Raw genomic sequence first — 17,192 nt, 5'->3', positions numbered from 1 at the left:
GTTCTTTACACATCCTAGACACAGCAGATCCTAAGAGGTGACAAACTAGGTCCATGATCTAAATCTGACAATTAAAAAAAAAAAAAAACGGTCTGCAGCCTAAGAATATTTTTCACATTTTTCAGTATTTATCTTCTAAATTGTTATATATAACCACATACATAATGCTCTGAATTTTGTGTTTTAGATTGTAAAACATAAAGTATTCCTCAGTCCTTTGAGGAAAAATTTGCCAATTCTTGCTGTAAATGATTTCTAGTTCAAAAGTGCCCTCTTCTGTCAATGTATCAAAAAATCATCCATTTAACAGATTTCTGGGGGTTTGGGGGTGTATGCTCTGTAGAGTGGAATTCTGTAATAGTGTACTAGGGCTTTCATACAAACTGCACAAAATTTATACAGGGCATCTCTATCTTCTACTCTTCTTACAAAAACGTAAATTTTGGATTTGGTTCTATTTCAATGTCCTTCACTGTTTCCCCCTGCAAATATCCTGTTTTCAAATAACATTACATTCTTATGTTGAATAAATAAACTCCACATTCAAATAAGGTGAATATGAATTGGGGCAGGTCAGGGACTATTCGGCACACTACAGTGTGGATATCATAAATGTTTTGTTTCACAGGACAACAAAAATTTCCTCTTTGCATCTTTTCTCCATCAGGATTTCTGTCCTGATTTTCTGTCCCTCTCATTTACCTTCTTTATCTCCCCAAACTAATTTTTTTCTAAACTGCCAGTTATGCAATCACTTATAAGACTCTCCCTATATCTAGTGTTGGTATATGTTGGGTCATTTTTTTCATCAGTTTTTCTTTAACGTAGAAAGAACATTTTCTTTCTGCAAATTATTTACTACTTTTATTTTTTTCTAGAAAGATTTTCTTACTCCCTTGATCTATTTGGATTTATTTGTGATGCTGGAGCTAAAGAATTATTCTGCCAGAGATTTAAAAATGATTTTCTACTTATACATAAGTTGAAGTTTAGGCAACTACCATTACCTAAACAACTTTCTCTAAAGAATTGTATTATTTGTTCATTTATTTAATTAATTCACTTATTGCAGTGATGAGAATCAAACCCAGGGCCTTGTTTATACTAGGTAAGTGTTTTATCTTTGAGCTATATCCCCAGCACCAAAGTCTGAATTTTAAATAAAAGTTATAAGTCTCCTACTTGACTATAAACTACAGTAAAATACAAAGATACTATCTTACAAACTTCCTCAAGTTTGCAACTTGAAAAGATATTTATATGTTTAAGATTAAATTGCTTCTTAAACTATATTCATATGAAATAATACATGTTGCAAATGTCAGTTCCAGTTCAATTAATTAATTGCATGCAAGTGTCTCTGAGCTAAGACTACAAAACAGCACCTGCTTAAATACACCTGCTTGAATGGCACCTTGCAAATACTCATGCAAACATCTTATTAAAAAAACATTTACCTATTGACTAAAGCATAGTTTTGATTATGATTGATTGTGGTCATTGATATTTTTATATTAAATTAAAACCTAAGTTAATTTAAACAGATGATAACAAGTATAATAAGATTTTAAAAAATTGGTTCACTTACCCAAAAAGTCTAGAGTTAAATTTTACTTCATCTATATCAGAATCCAGGTCAAATGGTAATGCAGACTTTTCCTATCTTGCTTTAAAATTAGCATTCTCACAATATGTAGTGACAGCAGAAGGGGAGGATATTTTTTACAAGCAACAGCTCTAGGAATATGTATACAAATGATTTGAATTGACCTATTTAGGTTCATTTAGCCATTTCAACCAATATCTGTGGCAGAAAAGGAGAGAATACCTTGACAGACCAAGTCTAGTTAATGTGCCTACTACTTGGTCCAGGGACATGATATTGGCCCTGAATAAACACCTTGACCCAGCAAGATTACTAAGGAATTGGGAGGATGGTGGCTTCCCAAAGAAAATAATGTCGATCTATGGTATTTCCCTCCCTTTAGTTCATACCAAAATATTAACATTGATTTCCATTGCTTGAAGTTGATCCTAGTGAGCATACATTGCTTTTAATATAAAAAGTTTAAAAATTGTCATAATATTCAAAATGTAGCTTGTCAGATTAATAATTATCATATAGTAATCAACCTATTTCTTTTTGAGCACGTTCAGAGGCTCATTCACTGCAAATAATGTACTTCCTAATGACATTGTTATCATCTTATCAATTCCTGAGATTATGGCTCAGAGGAAGATTATTTGGTCTCTACTAATCAAGTGGCATATGGGCTGAAACCTCTAATGTGATGACCTCAAAATAGAATCTCTCCATGAGCAGATTTATACAACCCTGCTGACTTTGGCTCTGCCATCCTCACCTTGCTTATTAAGACAGGTGCTACTGTCTTTTCTCCGCATGCAGTCAATTGAAGAGGAATTAGTGAGGTTTATCATTGACTGCATGCAAGTGCAGCCAAACCAAGTAGGAGTCCACTATTATCTCTTTTCATAATTCACAGATCACTTCAGAAGCCTATAAATTCTAAGAGTTATTAGGAAGTCATATCTCAGGTATAATTTTATTTTGACTGTGATTTTTTTAAATAAAGAAAGGAAATACAGGTTAATTATGAGTTTAACTTCTGGGAGAAAATATCACAGTATACAAAATGATTATCAAATATTAGCCTTTTTCTACTGTATAGTTGTCACAGATAGTAAAGTAGACTAATTTCTTTGGTGCAGGGGATGTATTTATCCAGCAGGATTAAATGGGTAAGAGATGCATGCAATTGCAAATACTTAAAAGCAATGAAGTTACTAATCCTTTACTTAAGGGATATAAATGAGACAAAATATATAGTCATAATTGGCATTCTGCTCTTTTCATTTTAATTTTTATGTTGAGCATTTTCTAATACCTGCATATTCCTTGTCAAAAATATTTTGAGTCATTTTGATTTGAATTTCTCTAATTGCTAGAGATGTTGCACACTTTTTCATATATTTGTTGATCGATTGTATATCTCCTGTGAAGTGTCTGTTCGGTTCACTCCAATGAGAATGGCAATTGTCAAGAACAGAAACCACAATAACTGTTGGCAAGGATGTGGGGGAAAAGGTACACTCATACATTGCTGGTGGGAATGCAAAATTGTGTGACCATTATGGAAAGCAGTATGGAGACTTCTCAGAAAACTTGGAATGGGATCACTATTTGACCAGCTATCCCACTCCTCAGTTTATACCCAAAGGACTTAAAATCAGCATACTACGGTGATTCATCCATGTATGTAGGGCAATAATGTTTATAGAAGCTCAACTCACAATAGCTAAACTATGGAACCAACCTAGGTATCCTTCAAAAGATGATTGGATAAAGACAATGTGGTATATATATGATGGAGTATTACTCAGCTTTAAGAATGAAATTATAGCATTTGCCGATAAATGGAGGGAGCTGGAGAATATCATGCTAAGTGAAATAAGCCAAACCCAAAAAAACAAAGGCTCAATGTTTTCTTTGATACATGGATGCTAATTCACAATGGGGAGGGGGTTGCTAGGGAAGAATAGAGTTACTTTATATTAGGTAGAGGGGAGTGAAGGGAGGGGAAAGGGTATGGGGCTAGGAAGGATAGTAGAGTGAAGCAGACATTATTACCTCATGTACATTTATGACTGCATGACCAATGTGATCCTACAATATGTACAATCAGAAAAATGAGAAATTAACAATCCACTTATGTGTTTTATCAAAATGTATAAATGTATTCTATTGTCATGTATAACTAACTAGAACAAATTAAAATATAATTTTAAAAAAAGAGAAAAAAAGAAAAAAATATATTTCAAATGTTGCAAAATATGTTGTCAAAGAGCTTTGGTGTTACTTTGCTAGCTTTTTATTTTATGAATGTTTCCAACTTTTAGTACTCCGAAGTGAAACCTTTTTCTATACTTAGAAATACTCTTAAAGTTATATGTTAACAAATGCAAAATTGACATTTCAAAGTTCCTGATATATAATCCCATAGTTCAAAAACTATGTTGACTAACTAATAGTATACTAAATATTAAATCATATGCAAAATTTATTCATAATAATTTAAGAAAAAATTAACTTTTTATTTACATTCTTATTCAGTTTGTCTGGTTTTTATTTTTCTAACCAAGACATAAGCATTTAATGATTTTTATAAGTAATGTTGTAACAATGGTCCACTTCACCTTCTTCTTTTTTTTTTTTTTTTGATTCATTGTACACAAATGGGGTACAAATGTTGTTTCTCTAGTTGTATATGAAGTAGAGTTGCACTGTTTGTGTAAGCATACATGTACGTAGGGTAATAATGTTTGTCTCATTCTATTATTTTTCCTTCCCCTCACCCCTCCAACCCCTCTTTTTTCTCTATAAAATCCATCCTTCCTGCATTTTTGCCTCCCTTCCACCCACCATTATGTATCATCATCATCCACTTATCAGAGAGAACAATCATTCGACCTTTAGTTTTTTGGAATTGGCTTATCTCACTTAGCATGACATTCTCCAACTGCATCCATTTACTTGCAAATGCCATAATTTTAATCTTCTTTTTGGCTAAGTGATATTCCATTGCGTATATATACCACAGTTTCTTATCCATTCATCAATTGAAGGGCATCTAGGTTGGTTCCACAATCTAGCTATTGTGAATTGAGCAGTTATGAACATTGATGTGGCTGCATCACAATCTTTAAGTCCTTTGGGTATAGGCCAAGGAGTGGGATAGCTGGGGCAAATGGTGATTCCATTCCAAGTTTTCTAATAAATTTCCACATTGCTTTCCAGTGCTCTAATTTGCAACCCCACCAGCAATATATGAGTGTACCTTTTTCCCCACATTCTCACCAACACCTATTGTTGCTTGTATTCTTGATAATCGCCATTCTAATTGGGATGAGATGGAATCTTAGGGTGGTTTTGATTTGCGTTTCTCTTATTACTAGAGATGTTGAACCTTTTTTCATATATCTGTTGATTGCTTGTACCATTTCAACTTTTGAATATAGCTCTGAGGCTTACTTTTAAAAGGGTCGCGCTTTTCTTTTCCTCTTCTCCCTCTCCTCCTCCCTAACCTGGGAACGGGGAACAAGATTACCCTGAGTTATCTGTGCTCCACAGGAAGGAGGTGTCTGTCAGAGGAGCTAGGAAGTGATGTCTCCCAAATTAACAAGTGAATCCTAACACACCATCAGGGCTCCCTGGGACCCACCTGGAATGTAGCCTTTGAAGAGCGCCTTTAAAAGTCCCCTGTTCCTCCTGATGGGCAGAATCCCAGCCTCTGTGTTTCTCCTTTGCTAGCAAAGCGATAAAACTTCTTTTTCCTTTTTTCTCAAAACTGTGTCCTTGTTATTGAATTGGCATGGGGACAAGGACCGAGCTTTCGGTTACAATATTCTTTACACATGTTTTTTAAAATTTCTTCCTTGGATGTAAGATATTAAGGAATATAATGAATATATGCAGTATAATTATAAAATACATGAAACATCAAAAGCCTCACAAATTAAATAATTTCTTTTTTTAAGCAAACACTTTAACTTTTATTCAATCAAAAGAGCCTCTCTTAATGATCACTGAAATAACAAACAGCCGGAACTCTCTGTTTTAGGTAAATTGCAGCTGTTTCAGACTGTGTCAGGAAAACTAGATGTTAGAATGATCCTGTTGTCAGACTCTTGGAAAACTGATCTTGTGTGTGTGTGCCTACATACATGCACACATGGGTTTGCACACACACACATTGTTCTAATAAGAACATATAGCAGGCAGAGGGGGAGAACCTTCACTATCCCAAAAGAACCAGTTCCCTTTGTTTCTTCATAGAATTCACTTCTATGCAACAATGTCATGTATTCTACTGAATCAGACAGAAAATTGTTTTCGACCTCACAAGTTTTGGGCATTTATGCTGTACAGCAGGAATGCGTGAACATGTCTTTAATATTGAGAAACTCAGTATTTTTTAAAAGGCTACAGATAGACATATCAAACAGGAAACTTCTCAAAACAATTTTCCTTTAACACCAAATTATATTTCTAGAACATTACACTTTTATTATTCCTTCAAACAGTCAATTCCATGTTTTGGGCAATGTCAGAAGACCCAGTTGTTTGTCTTTTGGCATGTTGGGTGTCCAGTATCAAGCCCCTCACTGTCAAGTCCTCCTTTGTGTGACTAAGTTCAGGAGACCCAGGGTCTATTATGGCTGAAGTTGAGGAAGGGGCGGGGCAGATGAGGAAGCAATTCTTTGTGAAAGCAAGGATCTTAACAAGCATAGAAGTCTGATGTGAGAAGCTGGTTATAAGGAAGAGGTTTGTTCCACAAAGTGCTTATCCTTGTTTAACGTGACCACCTGGGAGGTACAGTCACCTCCGGTCAGCTATTGAGAATGGAAGGAAAGACATGTCTGTTTTTAGGTTTGGGGAACTTTTGGGCGACTAGGAGGGTTGCTTGTGGTTGTCAAGGGATGCAGTCAAATGCAGACAACTTTAAAACACTACTGCTCCATCTGCACACTCTAACTGAAACCCTCAGGCGCCAGAGGGTAACTATTTGCCAGCAGAGGACACAGAGTGGACAAGTTTAATACTTGATGTGGGTTAGACTTTCCATGGCTTCTGATTGGATTCTTAAGATCAGTAATATTTAAAAGTAGATAAAAATATCAAGTAGTTGGTGAGAAAGTAGATGGTTTGTGACTCATTTGCAAGAGTACAGGTTATATTGCTACTTAGATTTTATCTGCTTATTGAAAAGGTCTTGAGATTTTTAGGAAAGACATATTAATGTTGACACCATGTTATGTAGCCTATCTTTAGTAGGTCAACATTTGCTGTCTCTTCTCCCTGACATACCCTCTTGCTTGATGGCTCACTGGAGTCTCTGAAACTGCAGTGACTGGTATGTTGTACCAGGTAAGTAGTGTGAGGAAGGAGGATTGCAAGTTTGAGGCCAGCCTGGCAAATTAGCAAGAACTTGTCTCAAAGTTTAAAAAAGGTCTGGGATACTATAAACATTGATGTGGCTGCATCACTGTAATATGCAGATTTTAAGTCCTTGGGACTTAAAGTGGGATAGCTGTTCAAATGGTGATTCCATTCAAAGTTTCCTAAAGAATCTCCATACTACTTTCCATAATGGTTGCACAAATTTGCAGATCCACGAGCAATGTATGAGTGTACCTTTTTCCCCACATTCTCGCCAACAATTATTGTTGATTGTGTTCTTGATAATTACCATTCTGACTGGAGTGAGACAAAATCTTAGAGTAGTTTTGATTTGCATTTCTCTAATTGCTAGAGATGTTGAATATTTTTTCATATATTTGTTGATCAGTTGCATATCTCCTTCTGTAACATGTCTGTTCAGTTCCTTAGCCCATTTATTGCATGGGTTGTTTTTTGTTGTTAAGTTTTTTGAGTTCTTTATATATCCTAGAGATTAATGCTTTATATGAGGTCCAGATTGCAAAGATTTTCTCCCAGTCTGTAGGCTCTCTCTTCACATGGTTGATTGTTTCTTTTGCCAAGAAGAAGCATTTTAGCTTGAATCCGTCCCATTTATTGATTCTTGATTTTACTTCTTGCACTCTAAGGGTCTTGTTAAGGAAGTCAGATCCTAAGTCAACATGGTGAAGATTTGGGCCTACTTTTTCTTCTAGTAGGCAGCAGGTCTCTGTTCTAGTGCCTAAGCCTTTCATTCACTTTGAGTTGAGTTTCATGCAGGATGAGAGAGAGGGGTTTAATTTCATTTTTTACTTATGGTTTTCCAATTTTCTCAGCACCATTTGTTGAATAGGCTATCTTTTCTCCAGTGAATGTTTTTGGCACCTTTGTCTAGTATGAGATAACTGTATTTATGTGGGTTTGTCTCTGTATCTTCTATTTTGTAACATTGGTCTTTGTGTCTGTTTTGGTGCCAATACCATGCTGTTTTTATTACTGTAGCTCCGTAGTATAGTTTGAGATCTGGTATTGTGATGCCTCCTGCTTCATTCTTCTTGCGAAGGATTGGTTTGGGTATTTGGGTCTCTTATATTTCCAAATGAATTTCATGATTGCTTTTTCTAGTTCTATGAAGAATGACATAGCTTAACTATGGAACCAATTTAGGTGTTCTTCAGCAGATGAATGGATAAAGAAAATGTGATATATATACATCACTCCCATCATATATATATATATATATATATATATATATATATATATATATGATGGAATGTTACTCAGCTTTAAAGAAGAATGAAATTATGGCATTTTCCAGTAAATGGATGGAACTGGAGAATATCATGCTAAGCTAAATAAGCCAAACCCAAAAAACCCAAAGGCTGTATATTTTCTCTGATATGTGGATGCTAAATCACAATAAGCGTGGGGGAGGCATTAGAGAAAAATAGAGTTACTTTATATTAGATAGAGGGGAGTGAAGGGAGGGGAAGGGGTATGGAAATAGAAAGGATAGTAGAATGAAACAGATATTATTACCTCATGTACATACATGATTACATGACCAATATGATCCTACAATATGTATAATCAGAAATTATACTCCTTTTGTGTATGATTTATCAAAATGCATGAATGCATTGTACTGCCATGTATGACTAATTAAAACAAATAAAACAACTTTAAAAAATAAAATACTCTGACAGGGGATATAGCTCAGTTGGTAGAGTGCTTGCCTTGCAAGCATAAGACCCTGGGTTCAATCCCCAGCACCGCAAAATAAGTAAACAAATAAAATAAAATACTCAACACACACAAAAAAAGAAAAGGTCTGGAAGTGTAGCTCAGTGGTAGAGCCCCTGGGTTCTATCCCTACTACCAGGGAACAAAAAAGAAAATTTTGTGTGACACTCTTGTCTTTTGCTCACTCCTTCCTCTTGCAAAAATGGAAAATGAAAAAAATCTATTCTTTGTACCCTAGAATGGCAAAGGAGAAAAAAAATAGAAATCTCATCCATCATCACTCAAATACATATGTGTTATTTGAAGAAAGTTTCTAAGAATCATAGGGGTAGAAGAGAATGAAGAAGTTGTTGAGAGTCATTGCTCAAAGGCATGGTTCCCTCCTTACCTCTGCAGCCCAGATAGGCCTAATTCATCTCCTCTGCACGTCTTTCCAGGTTAACGACTATCTTTGAAAATCAGGCACCAACACAGAATGTGGTATTCCACAGGTGGGACAGCATAGCACATGCCAGCAGCCCCCTTTGAGCTTGTCTATTGCTCCCAAGACCTGCAGTGCATCAACGATAATGCACTGCCCTCCTGTGTTTGGAAAATAGGATGGGGAGAATCGTGTCCAGTAGATACTACTCTTTGGGATATTTCCTTCCATTTTATATCAAAAAAGTTTGATATAATCTACTCTGGTATAATAATTTTCTGGCTCTCTAATTTCTTTTGAAGAATAAAAAAAGTTCATAATCTAACATCATAATAAATCAGTTATTAATCTATTATTTATTACTTATAACAAGATATGTGAAACTAGGTAGTTTATAAAGAATAGAGGATTATTTGACTCAGGATTCTGAAGGCTAGCAACTCCAAGAGCATGGTCTAGCATCCATTCAGCATGTGGCAAGGATCTCAAACTTCATTATAATGTAATGGAGACATCATAGTGAAAGCCAGAACAAGTATGCTCAGGTCTCAAGTCCTCATATAAAGCCACTAATGCCATCATGGGGGTACCACCTTCACTGCCCAATCTAATCTTAATTACCTCCCACAGGTCCCACCTCCAAATACCATCAGCAAGTGAATTTGGGAATTAAGCATGTCTTTGGGGGACATGCTCAAAATATAGTATTATCTACCTGTCTGTTAGAAATCTTCTCCTTCAAATAAAAATTATTTGGAAAATGAATTATTGTTCTATTTTAATTTATTGTATTGTGTTTTACAAATAGTTTTGATTAATTATGGGCAAAGATATGAAGGATACTAATTTTTCTGACATGATTTGGCATAAAATAATCATTAGTATCTGTTGGAATGCTGAAATGATTTTTTTAAAAAATCCCCCAAATTATAAATCCAAACTGATTTTTACCAAGAAAACATACCAAATGTACCAACAAACAAGATGTATAAAGGAAAAATCATAGAGGAAAGAGAAAAAGGGATTATAACTGCAATCACCCTGGGGGTTATGGAATAGGTGTTACTGTTTAAGAAAGCAAAATGCTTAGAACTCAAAATGTCCTATATCAGCAATGTATAAAACAGTTCAGGTTTAAGGTATGAGAGAACATCACACTGAACTGTCCTTAACTAACAAGAAGAAGAAAGGGGGGGGGGGGAGAAAGAGAGAGAGAGGACAGAGAGAGAGAGAGAGAGAGAGAGAGAGAGAGAGATAGAGAGAGAGAAACTGAGTTGAGATTGGAAGGAAAAAAGGAAAGAGAAAAAATATTAAAGCAAGTCATGAACTAAAATTTAAGATTTAAGGAAACATATGTTCTTTCATAAAAACAGCCTTCAAGGACTTCTTCAGACTATATTGCCTTAAACATCTGTGCTGCTATTCTACAATAAGATGTTGGCTGCTTTTAGGCCAGATGTTTGCAATGTATTAGAAATTATTGATATATATCTATTTTGAACACAAAATGGAATTTATTTGCCAGCCTCAAAGGTAGCAAAATTTGTTCTTTAATGTCTATATTATTGAAGGACTAAGAATTGTTCAATTTTCCAACCTATGAAAATGCAGGCTAAATAACTAAATTAGCAAGTTACTAAGTTTAGAGGAAATTAAAAAGTCAGTGAAATATTAAATCACCTTATTAGTCTTCTAGGACTATCATAACAAATTGCCATAGGCTGGGTGACTGAAACAACGTAAAATTATTCTTAGTTTTAGAGGACGGATTTTCAAGGCCAAAGGAGTCTGCAGGTGGGGTTTCTCCTGAGGCTTCTCTCCTTGGCTTGCAGATATCCATCTTCACCCTGTGTCCTCACATGGTCTCTGTCTTTCCTGTGTGCATATACATGCTTGAAGTTTCCTTGTATTTCTAAATTTACTATTCTTATAAAGTCTACACTAATGACCTCAATTAAAATTAATCACCTCTTTGAAGGCCCTATCTACAAATATGGTTATATTCTAAATACAGGGTTTGGGAGTGAACACATGAATTTTCAGAGTATCTCATATTATATGTAATTATATATACCATATTACATGCAATTCTCAATTCACAAGGTCCCTAGTTGTCTTTTTTGTCTGCTTTCCTTTAACAATAAAGATAAATACACGATACCATAAAGTATACTGTTTTCTTACAAAATGTAAAGTTGTCTTTGTTTATTTATAATTTTTTAAAAATATGGTAAATTGCTCTTTGCCGCATCTACTGCGAGAATGAAGACCATTCTCAGCAATCAGACTGTCGACATACCAGAAAATGTCGACATTACTCTGAAGGGACGCACAGTTATTGTGAAGGGCCCAAGAGGAACCCTCCGGAGGGATTTCAATCATATCAATGTAGAACTCAGCCTTCTTGGAAAGAAAAAGAAGAGGCTTCGGGTTGACAAATGGTGGGGAAATAAGAAGGAATTGGCCACAGTTCGCACGATCTGTAGTCATGTACAGAACATGATCAAGGGTGTTACACTGGGTTTCGTTACAAGATGAGGTCTGTGTACGCTCACTTCCCCATCAACGTTGTTATTCAGGAGAATGGGTCTCTTGTTGAAGTCCGAAATTTCTTGGGTGAAAAATATATCCACAGGGTTCGTATGAGGACAGGTGTTGCTTGCTCAGTGTCTCAAGCTCAGAAAGATGAATTAATCCTTGAAGGAAATGATATTGAACTTGTTTCAAATTCAGCTGCTTTAATTCAGCAAGCCACAACAGTGAAAAACAAAGATATCAGAAAATTTTTGGATGGTATTTATGTTTCTGAAAAAGGAACAGTTCAGCAGGCTGATGAATAAGATCTAAGAGTTATCCAGCCACAGAACACAGTCCTGGAGAGTCAATTTGATATTCAGTGATGCAATAAAAGATATCTATTGACTTCGGACTTAATCTTTTCCAACAGGTTGAATAAATTTTAGTGTCCTTTCAAAGGAACAAAACAGGAAAAAAAAAATATGGTAAATTATTTAAAAAATTCAAATCATCCAGAGCCCTACCACTTAGAATTAAGTACCATTAAAATGTCTCTGCTTTCCTTTCAGAAGTTCGTTTACGATAGCACATTTTAAAACACAATCAATCCCATACTAAATGTAGTCCTTTTTCGCTTTTTTCATAAATACTGCTTTTCCCTTTAACCTTATGTTGAACACAATTTCCATTAAAGAAAATAGAGTTGGAAATACTGATTTATAAATATTGTATAACTCATTCATATTTCATAATGTTTTCCTTTTCTATCTTTCCATCATGGCTTACCCTACGTCATATCTGGATCTTCATTATTACTGGCAATAATAATTCCAAGCTCTCTATCAGATGGAGAAGCTACAAATTTCACAGCTTTCTCCATCGTGCTTGGTGGTGGACATGACTAGACCAGACTTTTCTCCAGGTCTGACTTTCCCACCTGCACCAGTGTTTGTGAAGTTTGGTTAGGACGGTTCCCTCAACCTCTAACTCTCTCTGTGATCCTAGGTACCCCAACTCTTCTCCACACTGTGTTAACTCTAGCTCTTGTTACAGGTCCTTATTCCTTGATAATAACAATGGTTCTCTTTCCCTGATTAAATCCTGACTGATACAAATTTGCTTTTTCTTTATTTCACACTTAGAACTATAGTTAATATATATTATTTGCTTTCCAATTTCATAGATGATAGCCTCATGTAACTAGTACTTCTAGACAAATAAAAATGCAGTTTATTGATATTAGTGGATTACTAAGCATTCAGTTCTTATATTTTTAGGAATAAGATATACATAATATATAACCAATTTAAATTGATAAAAAGGCCAAGCCTTGAATAATTGTGCTAGGTATCAAGAAATACCTAGAAACATCATCAACTACTTGCAGTACTTAAAATACTTTACATGAAATAATAAGTTCAGTAGAGAGGTTAAATGTATGAATTTGGAGTACAATATGAATTTGGAGTACAATATGAAATTTGGAGTACAATACATTTAATTTGAATCCCATTTACAATTTACCTTGTTTACTATCTGAGTAATATTGTCTTTTTAATCCCTTAAAATGTCAGTTTCCTCATATGAAAAATTAAGATAATATTCACTTCATGGATTTAATAAAATTCCTGGCACATTATAAATAATATTATTATATGGTGTCTACTTAACTAACCCTCTGTTCTAAACATGCCACATACTTCAATTTTAATCAACAGTACTCATTGTGGCAATTTTTATAACTTTGTTTTCTGTATAGAAAAATTAGGTTCAGGCCCCTTTTCCTATACACAGAATATCTATATTTATAAATATTTGTCACAATAAAAGCGACTTTTGTTCCTCTGGAGAACAGTTGGGAAATACTTAGTAACTCTAATTCACTAACTGAATAGAGACAAGAATAAGCCAAAAACACAGGCAACCCAAACTTATTCTTGGTGTTGCACAAATCGCCTACAGTTTCTCCAGCAGATTTGTTTCCTGATTCAAAACAAAGAACCTGTTTTACACCTTCTCAGGAAACATGACTGGTACAGAATACTGAGTTACTCCTGTGAACTGAAGTTCTCTGAAGAAGCTGCTTCTATATGAAAGATCCAGTGAACTACTTAACTTTGACTGACTAGAACATCATGATTATGGAGAGATGAAATATTGTAAGTTGAGAGTTAAAATTATCTTGGACTATCTTAGGTCCTTTAACAGTCATGTACCTTCACTTCTGTATTTGATATAATATGCTTATAACAGATAAGCCTCTCAAATGTGTCACTAATAGCAGACCTCTAGCCTTCACTGACCCTAAAGCTAAGAATGTTATAACATCTGAAACCTCAGATTCTCCTGTCTTACCATAGTCTTCTCCCACCAACCTACCTGGTAAATGTATTGATTTATGACTTTCCTTTGCTTTGTGACTCTAAAAGTTCTTGTGACCTCTTCTATAGTGGAACAAATCATTCAGAGTAATGTGAATCCATGTTTTCAGACCATGTCACTCATTTGCCTCTGAATAAAGTATTTCTTATTTCATTTAAAGCAGGGCCACTCTCTTATTTCTATATTGCTGAAAATAGAAGCAAGCTGAACTCAAATTCAAAACCATCCTCTGATCACCCTCAAAGTATATCACTTCCCTTAGCATGACCAGAAAGTGATAGACTTTTAAATCTTAAAAGAATGTAATGACTTCTTGGAAGAACAACAGACTGCTAGCAGAGTTCTGCCATCAAATGAGTCTGTGCTTTTACTCCAGCTCAGACACCTGTTATCTGAGCATCTCCGTAACATGCTTATAAGCTACACTGAGATACAGATGCATCATCTGTAATAGGAAAGTGATAAATCCTACCCAATTTGAAAGTTGTGAATATAAAAATGGAATAATACAGAGAAAGAAAGATTTGTAATCATGGGCAAAGAATTTGAACAGACATTTCACTAAAGAAAATATATAGATGGCAAATAAATCATGAAAAAATGTTCAACATCATTAGATATTAGGAATATGTAAATTTAAATGACAAGGGATCACCACTAGAATCACTTATAATGGTCAAAAACAAAACAATAAAACAAATGTATCAATACCAAATTCTAGTTAGAATGCAGAGGAACTAGAATTCTTATACACTGATGATTAGAACAACATCATAGAGTTAGTTGGGGAAAGATTTTGGATAAACTTAGATATGCATTTGACCCAGCAATCCTTCTATAGGTATCCACTCAAGATAAATTAAGAACTGTTCACACAACAACTTATGTCTATGTTTATAGCAGATTTACTTATAAACATTAAAAGGACCACATCTGAATATTCTTCAGTAAATGAATAAACTAACTACCATAGATCCATATAATCAAATGTTTTATATATATATATACCAATAGAAGGGAACAGACCAATGGACACAAAAGCATGAATAAATTTCAACTGTGCTATGCTAAGTAACAAAAGACAGACTCCAGGCAAAACTTTGGCAACAACAGAAATCAGTGTTTGCCAAAGGCGGAGGTCATTAGATACATGAAGGATGTCTTGGGGGAAAAGGGTGGAACAATTGTACACTTCTGATTATGAAGATAACTACACTACCATGTGACTATTTCAAGAACTGCATACTGAAGAGTAGATTTTACTTTGTGTAAATTATAAAAAGACAATTTCGTATTTGTTCAGCCTTTTATAATTTACCTCACACATTTTATACATCATCAATTTGTTCTTCACACTATTTAGTTGGCAGATATCATTCTTCTCCTCATTTCATAAGTAAAGAATGATCACTGAACCACAAAGAGTCTGTACCAATTTCAAGTCTGATGATTCCTAATCAGGTGTTCTTTTTATCATACATCAAAATTTTGAAGTGTGTTTCCTTGAGCATAAATTCTTTGGTAGTTTAAAAACACCCCATTATATTCTCCCCATTAAACAGCCTTGCAGTGAACAATATCCCAGGGTGTTTTATACTTTTATTTTTTATCATCCTTAAGGTGAAAATTTTTCTGGGATAATTGGTTGTCCTTTGAAGTTTTCTATTTTTGTATCTTTATTCTATTACTATTCTTTTCCTGGAAAAAAAAAATCTTAAAAGAAATATATCAACAACACCCCTGCCAAATAACTGCAAAGGAGCTGCTTTTGGAGAATCTAAGAATAGGTTATTTTTGTTCTAGCTATAAACTTTTTCCCCAGGGACAATAAATTAGAGAGGCTAGCAGGTCAGCTTTGAAGGCATTCAAAGCCTGCCTGAGGCATGGCACTGTACAGATTACTTTTCCTTAGCAAGAAAGATATTTATCCTGCTTCTTTTCTACCACACAGGAAGGAAACCACACAAAGGAATTAAAACCTCTTGCAACAAGCAAAATAACCACTCACCCCCAACATAAAGGGACTCCCTGAAGAGCAATAGTAGATCTCTTTTCTGCCAAGAGTTAGCCAACAGCTGGAACTGAGAGGTGGAATTAGAACACTAGTTCTGGAAGTAGCTCTTCTAGCTACTCAGATTGGTGACCCAAACTGTCCTTTCCCCACTCCCAGCATGATAAAAGAATGGCATCTTCTACCTTGTTAAAGAATTTCAGGTTGATTTTAAGTGGGAACAAGATGGATAGCCTCACAGAAACTGAAATAAGGTTGACTTGTCCATTATAACTGAGAACCACATTAACTAAAGGATATCGATTAGTGGAAAATGGATAGAGATAACATAGCAAGTGTGATTTGGGGTATCAGGCTAGAATAAGTGGGAAAGGGAAATGGAGATGCTATGCTAAATTTAGAGTTACTTTCTAATCCTTGTGATCAGAGTGATCCTATTGATAACTAACAGATCTCTGGCACTTGGAGTATAGACTAACATATAGCACACACTCAAACATTAGTTGTCTGATCCTTGCTATTAGCAGTTTTAGGCAAGACTTGTGGTTCTATTTGCTGACTTGATAGAACTCTTGGATGATGTGAGAGAAAAGTAACTAAAATAATTTAGAAGAAATGGTGAATTTAATATAATTACTCTGGATGTTTTGTGGAGTCCCATGCAAGAAAGATGCAAGTTAGCAGAAGAGGTAAAACAAGGAACAGAAATTCTATCAAGACAGTCTATTCCCAGGCCACCTTCTCTGCCACCAATGTTGGGCAGGTCTTAACCTTTGAGCAAATAAACTATGTGGTGATGGACATAAAATCTAATATAGCTTCTACATCTGCAACCATGTTGATAGGGATGGGGGAAATTTCTAATCAAGTAGTAACAGGTCAGCATTACAGCTACCCTCTAGTCCACTACCAAATCTTTCATTAAAGTTCTAAGAGATACTTGGTAAAATTCAGATTCCTGGGCTCTCCTCCAGGTTTCTCAGATTGGAACCCAATAATTACTATTACCATAATATTCTCTAGGATATTCTTATGCATACAATGGACTGAGACTGAGTCCTCAATACCTTTCCTTTATAAATTGATACAATGAGTTCAATTATTCTTAAATTCTCTTTTAGCTCTAGACACTTATATTCTTA

At 35.0% G+C, this 17,192-nt stretch overlaps 1 pseudogene; it reads left to right on the top strand.

Annotated features, from left to right (window-relative positions):
- The first annotated feature begins 11,382 nt into the window (after nt 1-11,382).
- On the top strand, nt 11,383-12,009 carry LOC124980567 (60S ribosomal protein L9-like; annotated as a pseudogene).
- Nucleotides 12,010-17,192: the final 5,183 nt, after the last annotated feature.

This window comes from Sciurus carolinensis, chromosome 3, assembly GCF_902686445.1.
Source record: "Sciurus carolinensis chromosome 3, mSciCar1.2, whole genome shotgun sequence".
Classification (NCBI taxonomy): domain Eukaryota; kingdom Metazoa; phylum Chordata; class Mammalia; order Rodentia; family Sciuridae; genus Sciurus; species Sciurus carolinensis.
This window is presented reverse-complemented; position numbering and strand designations above follow the sequence as displayed.